The following is a 9,528-nucleotide window of genomic DNA, read 5'->3' as shown; positions in this document are numbered from 1 at the left end:
TATTTTTAAAAGATATATAAGTAAACAAACTGAGAAAGAGGGAAATTAGAAACATTAAAAAAATGACTATAAATTTGTTGACAAAAAATGAAAGCAATCTAAATATTTAAAAGCTACCCAGTAACCTTTGAGAACAATTATGAAACTGAACCAACCTTGTCAAAACAAACAAGATTCAGCTGTCCACATATATTTATCTGTTGGGGACTGATACAGAAAATACCAACATTTTTCAGTCTTCTCTGAGCATACACAATACCAGCAGTCATTGCAGCAGGAAGTGCAGGTGGCACAGTAATTGTAACGATATCAAGAGACTCTATAATTATTACCCCAAATTCTTCCTACAAATGAAACAAAAACTAAATGTCAAACCCCATATTAAATATTTACTAAATTAATGTGGATATTTATTCAATAAGTCTTAAACATTTTAAATTTGATATACAAGCATGTGTGTAGCTACAAGTGTATATATGTATACTTATACATACATATACACATCTATTATGATATCTAATTTTTTTCCTTCAGAGATTCTACAAAATAGAAACTCAATGAATGGTCAAGAGAACTGTAAAATCCCAGCTACAGGAAACTTCTGACAGTTATATTTTTATAGTCCTACATTTTTCACAAGGCACACTTCTAAAACAAGTTCAACAAACTCTGCCAGATACAGTTCATCCGGTAAGCGCCATACTGACCCAGTCTCCACCAGGGAAAAAAAAAGAGATCTTACAAGGTCCTTTCAATTAAATGTTCAAAAAATAAATTTATTCTGTATATTGTATCCCAAAGATAAAAAATAAAGTTTTTGGTTTATGTGTTTTTTTTTCTTTTTCCTTTTTTAAAGTCACAAATAGGCAAGAGGGACTGGGGATATAGTTCATTTGGTAGAGTGTTTGCTTTACATAGCACAAAGCCCTGTATTCAATCCCTAGCGCCTCCCCGCTCAAAAAAAAAAAATGGCAAGTAAAAGCCCATCTAACCCAGAGTCATCAAAAAAAAGAAAGAAAGAAAGAAAGAAAAAAACAAAAACCCCTGAATGCTATGACAGAAATATCCTATATTTGTTCTTTGTAATACAATAACTATTAGGTTCATATGTCTTCTTTAAATTAGCTTAAAATTTTAGTTTCTCAGTCTTACTAGTCACATTTCAAAATTCTCAACAGTCACATGAGGTAAATAGTTAAGGATCAACCCTAGTAAGAGCCCTCATACATACCTCATTTAAAATGCTATTGATAATCGTGTACATGAACCTAATGCCAGCCACTGCCACAAGACACAGCAGAAACAAGTAGGCATCTCTGTAGAGTTTAAAATCAGTTGGTTTGGGATACAATATGGCACAAACAAGCTGTCCTTTGGAAGTACTAAATCCTTTCCCCCACGAAAAAAAAAGAAAGAAAGAAATTAAAATTACTTACATTTTCTATACAGAAATAACAATTATCTCCCAGAACAGAATATCTTTTTAAACATTCAACAGGTATCAAACATGCTAAAATATACAAGAGATGTATTTTCTACCTGTTCGAACTACTATGGCTTTGACGAGCTCTCCAGTGTAGAAACGAGTCTGAATAACAGTCGTCCCACAAAACAAAGTGTGTCATTTATGTGTTTCTGGACTATATATTTTCTCACCCATTCCTTTTATATCCACTGAAGGATTTGGCAAATTAGTCTTTGTCACTGGAACACTTTCTCCTATTTAAAAAAAATCACAAATTATTAAATTAAATGAAAGCACACACAGAACTAGTACCAAACATAAAAACCTTAAATTGTGAAATATTATAAATACTAGAGTACTGCTTACAATAGTTGTTAAGAATTACAGCTGAATTAATTAGCCTTTTTTCTCTGAACTTTGTCACCTAGATATGAAGTTTTGTCTCCCATACAAATTCCAGAAAGAGATCTGTGACTAAAAGGTAGTATTTGTCTATATTTGGAAATGATAGTGCTATCGAGTTTCAAATAATTTTGAAGATGAACAGGGGAGTTGCAATACCCTAGCACCTGTTCTTATACCCCTAACAATGGAACTAGAAAGCACTGTTACCTCAAATACCCTATAATATGAATATCCATGGCTAGCCAACCCCTATACACACACACACACACACACTCTTTCTCTCTCTCAACACACACACACACACACACACACACACACACACACACACACACATACAAGGAAAAGGCATCTGGGCAAGGGAGATAAAAATAAGGAGTTTGGGGGTTATCCCAAGCAATCACTAACAGCCAAATTCTTTTCAAAATTTAGTTCTTTGTACATTTATATAATTTGGTTCAAAGGAGGCACTGGATATTAAAGCATATATGTGATTGTGTATTTTAATACAAAACTCTAGTTTCCTAAGGTTATATAGGAAACATCTTCTTGTCAAACTGACTACATTCACATATTTAAAAAGATGTAAATATCTACCTCCAGATTATGGTCTGGAGGTAGTCTACTTTTTTAAAAGTCTACGTTTCCCCAGTTTAGCATAAATATAAATCATTATGTATTCCCATTTTTTACAAAACAAACAGGGAGGCAAATATGTTATGTTTTCTGTAGGCAAAGGACTTTTCTTCTTTCCTTACTATAAATCATTTCCTTATGTCAAAAAATAGCAAGAGATGGGGCTGGGATGTGGCTCAGTGGTAAAGTGCTTGCCTAGCATGCATGAGGCACTGGATTTGATCCTCAGCACCACACAAATGTAAAATAAAGTGTGCACCTAAAACTAAAAAATATTTTAAAAAATAGCAAGAGACAGGCCAACACACGTACCCAATACCAGCATGGTTATTTAGGATCGCAGCTAAGTATTTTGCAGAATTTGGTCTACGCACATTTATGAGTAAAAGATATACATGACAGTTAATTTTAAAAGTTTAAACAGTTAACTATTTAATGTTAGTATCAGTTATAAACGATTGATACAATTTTATTGGTTTGGTTTAACTCACCTGTTAACATGCTTTCATTTACAATGCAAGTACCATTAATAAGTACTGCATCACAAGGCATGACTGTTCCATTTAAAGGAATGAACATCACATCTCCTGGCACAAGGTCTGTAGAAAATATCTCTTCTATTTCTGAATTTTAAGAAAGAAAAATCTGAAAAGAATATCCTTAAACTTGAAATAAAAGCAGGGCAAACAAATCAATGATCCATTCAAAGGTCTCCTGATCTTAGTGTTAACACAAAAATACTCATAAATCCAATGTTTTGAGAAATAGGATTAAACCAACAAAGCATGGGTGTGTCAGTTTGTCTCCTGACAGGATAAACTGTGTACAGGCGATGTCAAGTGCCTGTGTTTACACTTTAACATTCATGACACCTGTGAATGATCAATTTTAGCTATAACATATCCATCCATCCATCTCAGAAAATAAACACAATGCATCTATACAGAAGAGTCACTGAAACAGGTCAAACTCAAATTTCTATTAACATGAAAACTTTAAAAATTTAGCATATTTTAAAGAGTATTTTTATTATAATATTCTTCTATGTATGGTATGTGTGTGTGAAATATACAGCATTTGAAAATTTGCACATGAAAGATATATCCATAGACTATTTCTGAATACAGTTCCAGTATTCTTTTTATACTATTTATAACCCTAATGTCTCACAGCCTTCAATACTCTTTAGTCTTTTTACATATTATTTTAAATATGACTAAATTTATTAAATAAATTAAGCATTATAACATTTTACCTTGTGTATTATTTCCTTGAAAATCTAAATTAGCTAAACACTTTTTAAAAAGATCTTCCAAAGGACAAGAGGTTTTTCTTGAGTCACCTAATATTTAAGCATTCTCTCTTCCTCTTACTTCTTCATTTCCCAGCCCCCCCCCCAGATTTAATATTGTTTGCAGGAGAGTCACGTTAGTTTGAATATAAAGATGGGTGAGGAAAAACACTATTGTTTTGCAATATTAGTCTATATGACAAATACTTCTCTCTCTAAAAGAGGAAATAGTTTAAATTTTGATTAAACAACTTTTAAAGAATGATATTTAATTCATTTTTTATAATAAAAGCCTTATTTTAAAACCATGATCTTTGGCAGGTGTGATGGTGCATGCCTGTAATCCCAGCAGCTCAGGAGGCTGAGGAAGGAAAGATTGCAAGTTCAAAGCCAGCCTCAGCAATTTAGAGGCCCTAAGCAACTCAGGGAGACCCTGTCTCCAAATAAAAAAGCAAATGGATTGTGACTCAGTGGTTAACAGTTCAATCCCTGGTACAAAAAAAATAAAATTAAGACTTTATTTTTCTTAAAGCTTTAGCACTACTTAAAATTCCGTTCTTTTCAGTGTACCATAAAACATTAGGACCACACAAAGGAGTGCTTCAATGGCTTGCTGTTGGATTGAGTTCAAATTCCTAATAAGCCTTGCCCATCATCCACTTACTATATGTGTCACACTGATTTTCTTTCAGCTCTTATAATGACCACACAATTTGCAATTTCTGGCCTTTAGGCACTTAAGATCTTCTTGTAGCCCTCTCTGTCCTTCACTTTACCAATTTCTCATCTTATTTGGCCAATTCAAATAGTCACCACTTAAAACCACTTCCTCAAAGAAGCTATCCCTGATACCTGCAGTAAATGACCTCTAGGTATCATGGCATTTATCACACTATGTGTGTTACTTGTGTGTGTGTGTGTGTGTGTGTGCATTGCTAGGGATCAAACAAAGGGCCTAACACATGCTAGGCAAGCACTCTATGTCTGATCTATGCCCCCACTCTTTTTGTTTTGAAACAAGTTCTCACTAAGCTGCCCAAGCTGTCCTCAAACTTGTAATTCTCCTGCCTCAGTCAGAGTCCCTGGGATTACAAGTGTGCACCATTACACCTGGCACACTTATCACACCTTATTGTTACTGTTTAACATCTGTCTTTCCAAGAAGACTAAATCCCTAGAGCGCATAGTGCCTACACTACACTACCTTTTTGTATTGTAGAAAAAGAAAATTTAAAATTTACATAAATGAAGGAATTAGATATAAACTCAGGAATCCAAACACGTATTTTTACCTCTTTTAAAAAACAAATGTATATGTATAATTTGGATTTACTTTACACTTTAACACTTAATGGTCATTTTTTTTTAATTCTTAACTGTCACCTGAAATATGTACTTTCATTTACTCTACAAACTTAAACTCTCACAGTGCTGTGAGCTGCCACCATGTCATGCAACATAACATATTGCTGAAAGAGGAAAAGAAATTTAAAACAGCCAATATAAATCAACTTCTAAATACACTAAAAGAATGCTAAAATATAAGGTACATTAATATGATAAATACGTAGTACTCCACCTTTATAAAAATGTCAAGAATCAGTGATTGAAGGATCATTCACTTTTTTTCTCTCAAACAAAAAAAGAAGTACTCTGCAATAGTTCTGAAAATAGTGGTGGGACTGGGGTTGTGGCTCAGTGGTAGAGAACTTACCTTACCTTGCAAATGAGGCACTGAGTTCAATCCTCAGCACCACATAAAAATAAAATAAAGGTATTGTGCCCATCTACAACTAAAACTATTAAAAAAAAGAAAAAGAAAATAGTGGAACCAGCCTTTCAGTATTCCACTCTGTGACAAGCAACTAGATTTCCCATAGTCAAGTGGTAGGTAATCTAATTCTAAAACAAATCTAGCTTCCCCCCCCCCAAAAAAAGCACAAGGGCTTATAAATCCATTAAACTAAAATAATGACTAATGAGTATTCATTTTGTATCAAATACCATTCCATACCTTTATCGGGTTATCACAAAATACAAATATAGTTCTAAAACCATAAATTTTGACTCACCTTTCTAATGGAATATACGGAGCTGACAATTGATACTATGGACATAATCACAATGGCTAGAGCATAGTAATAGTATTCATCAGTGCTCCACAGTATAACACTGAACAGCTTAAAAATGTAAAATGGATTGAGAACCTAATATATATATATATATATATATATATATATATATATATATATATATATATATATTTTGAAAGGTAAATTTAATGACATATTTACAACCATGTAGATCCTCAACCTTAACTAGATATAAACTTTGTAGTAGCCTAGGGCAACATGTGTTACTCTAAAGAGTAGGGCAGTATATTAGTATGTTCTTTCTTTCTTTCTGAACTGGGAATTAAACCAACCCAGAGACTCTTTACCAGAAATATGTTTACAGCCCTTTTTGATTTTCAGATAGGATCTTGCTAAGTTGCCCAGGCAGGCTTTGAACTTGCAATTCTCCTGCCTCACCCTCCTGAGTAGTTGGGATTATAGGTATGCAATACAACCATGCCTGGCTGTATATGCTTGTTTACCAAGAAATTACTAGAATTTGGCCTGATTTGAATGATTTGCATAGAAAAAGCTGAAGTATATGAATAGTTGTTCTGCATTCTGCTTCAGTAATAAAATACATTTGTTTTCAATAATTAATATACTCTGGACTAATAAAAGATAAATAAAGGTATTGTGCCCGTCTACAAGTAAAAATTTATTATTATTTTTTTTATTGTTGGTTGTTCAAAACATTACATAGTTCTTGATATATCATATTTCACATTTTGATTCAAGTGGGTTATGAACTCCCATTTTACCCGTATACAGCTTGCAGAATCACATCAGTTACACTTCCATTGATTTACATATTGATATACTCATGTCTGTTGTATTCTGCTGCCTTTCCTATTCTCTACTATCCCCCCTCCCCTCCCCTCCCCTTCCCTCTTCTCTCTCTACCCCCACTACTGTAATTCATTCCTCCCCCTTGTATTATTTTTCCCTTTCCCCTCACTTCCTCTTGTATGTAATTTTGTATAACCCTGAGGGTCTCCTTCCATTTCCATGCAATTTCCCTTCTCTCTCCCTTTCCCTCCCACCTCTCCTCCTTGTTTAATGATGGTCTTCTTCTCGTGCTCTTCTTCCCTACTCTGTTCTTAGTTACTCTCCTTATATCAAAGACGACATTTGGCATTTGTTTTTTAGGGCTTGGCTAGCTTCGCTTAGCATAATCTGCTCTAATGCCATCCATTTTCCTCCAAATTCTATGATTTTGTCATTTCTTAATGCAGAGTAATACTCCATTGTGTATAAATGCCACATTTTTTTTTATTCATTCGTCTATTGAAGGGCATCTAGGTTGGTTCCCTCAGTCTTGCTATTGTGAATTGTGCTGCTATGAACTTGAAAAAATTATTTTTTAAAAAAGAAAGAAAATAGTGGAACCAGCCTTTCAGTATTTGTAAAATACAAAACTTTTATCAAATGGAACAAATCTACTCATGTCAAAAGGTCAAAGTTCAAAGGGAAAACAAATAAGAGATACTGGTTAAAGTATTTTTATTTCTTAAAGGAAATTAAGGATTAAATCCTGAATAAAAATAAAATAAGGGAGCCCTGACAATAAAATTCATTTAACCAAATTTCATGGTATTTTATCAATTTCATTAATAACCTCTCTGATGTCTTAACACTTATTCTATACTTTTTAAAGCACTTTCATATATACAGTTCCACTTTACTCAAAACCATGAGATATTTAAAAAAGAACTTATTCTAATTTTGTAGATAAAAAAACAGCAGAGAAAATGCTTTCAAAGTAAAAAAGACAGAAAAAAATAGGGAAGGCAAGTTTTCCTCTGCTGCTTAGTCTGTTACCCCTGCCTTGACATGCCCATTATCTTTTATTCATGCTTCTAATGGCACAAACAAACCCTCATCACAATAACCACTAACATGGTTCTTCCCAGAATACAGTGCAAGTTCCTCAAGATCAAGCATCATACATGTCATGTGCTGATTTTCAAAGTTCTGCTACAATGCTTCGTCTCCAATAATGTACCATGAAATACCATGTGAAGAAAACAATTTTTTATTAAAAAGGAAGAAAGGTATTACATCTGTAACATAGGAAAAGATTTACATGTGCAACTTTTTGAAAATTTAAAAAACTCAATAAAAACAGAATTAAACAAAATAAAAAATTCATACCCCAAATTCTTCTCTGCCAAGCTTTTTCCATTGTAAAATGGCAAGCAAAGTTAGCAAACAGAAACCAAGAATATTCTATTGCTTAATTGTGACTCTTTCTTAATAGACAAATTCACTAATCACAAATATTGAGTTCTATATGGTCTTACCTCTTTAATTAGAAGCTTGAAAACAGAAGGCACTTTCACAGTAATTTCATTTACACCATAAAGCAATTTTCTGTAACAGGAAAATAGAATTAATAGTATTACACTGTATCATGAAATAACAGTATAATTTAGGAAAGATTGCATTAGATAAGATTCAAACCACAGACTGTTCTTAAATTTATGTTTTTAAAAAACATGCTTCTACAATTAAAATTCTCTATGAAAAAAAATTCTCTACCCACTGTATTTAAATCACAGACGTCAATCCTGGATAACTATACTGTTTCATTTCATTATTCAAATCTTACATGTGAGTTGATAATAATCCCACTAGTCAATAATCATTAAGCAAAAGGATCTCTTCTCCATCCTTGAAGGCAACAGATGTTAACAAAGTTTGAATTACAATTAAGTTTTACAAGAGATTAAATAAATTTAAGGAATCCTATATTATTCCTCTAATAAGAATATTGTACTGAGTATTTATTTCAAAACACTGTACATTTGACTTATAAGGAAAACAATATTTTTAAAATGTTCCTTAAATCCTTCTAGATAATTCCTTATGGTACCTTCTATATAATAATTTTACATTTTATAAGAAAGTGTAAGTCTGACTGATTTTTTTGTTCCAACTCTTTGAAAAAAAAATGCTACACAAATACAATAAAATTTCTATTATAATCTGAAAATGGCATTTATCTAAAATAAGCAATATGCATACTTCACAAATATAAGTATAAAACATACAATATGTATATTTTCTGCTTTAATAACATGAAAGAGTAGGACTCTCATTTTACAAATTTTCCTTGTGTGAATCTGAAAATATATTTCAGAAAATCTAAGATGTTATCCTTTTACAAGATACACCACTATTTTATATATGATCAAGAAAGATAAATCTTCAGTCAAGCAAAGGATGATATTCAAACAGCTACATGGAATGGCTCAATTTTAGAGATATTAAAATGGGGGAAAATGTGCACCTTAGAATTGAGGAAATACTGTAGAACTTTGGGTACATCAACTTCAACTTCAGCTTCAACATTTTTATAATTCTTAAAACTGAGACAGTTTTACTCAAATGAAATAAGTTCTCAACAACTAGTCTGTAGTATTTAAACACCTGTTAATATGTACTACAAGGCAAAGGACCTAGTGTGTGTGTATACATACATACACATATATATTTCTAAGTTTAAAAATTTTGAGAACAAATCTAACTTTAGTTGAATAAAAATTACCTGCAGGCATGCATCTCTTTTGTCAGTCCCACACCATGTTTTTCATTTAAAAAAAAGTACAAGAAACACC

The 9,528-nt window shown here is 32.5% G+C and overlaps 1 long non-coding RNA gene across 1 annotated transcript; it reads right to left on the bottom strand.

Annotated features, from left to right (window-relative positions):
• Positions 1 to 1,264: 1,264 nt before the first annotated feature.
• LOC144370146 (uncharacterized) lies at positions 1,265 to 3,434 on the bottom strand. Its single transcript, XR_013430081.1, has 3 exons — positions 2,995 to 3,434; positions 1,540 to 1,719; positions 1,265 to 1,389 (listed from the first exon to the last, which is right to left on the bottom strand). It is a non-coding gene; the product is annotated as an uncharacterized LOC144370146 (long non-coding RNA).
• Positions 3,435 to 9,528: the final 6,094 nt, after the last annotated feature.

The sequence above is a fragment of the Ictidomys tridecemlineatus genome, chromosome 13 (genome assembly GCF_052094955.1).
Source record: "Ictidomys tridecemlineatus isolate mIctTri1 chromosome 13, mIctTri1.hap1, whole genome shotgun sequence".
NCBI classification, from domain to species: Eukaryota; Metazoa; Chordata; class Mammalia; order Rodentia; family Sciuridae; genus Ictidomys; species Ictidomys tridecemlineatus.
The sequence above is the reverse complement of the archived record's forward strand: the minus strand, read 5'-3'. Positions and strand labels throughout refer to the sequence as shown.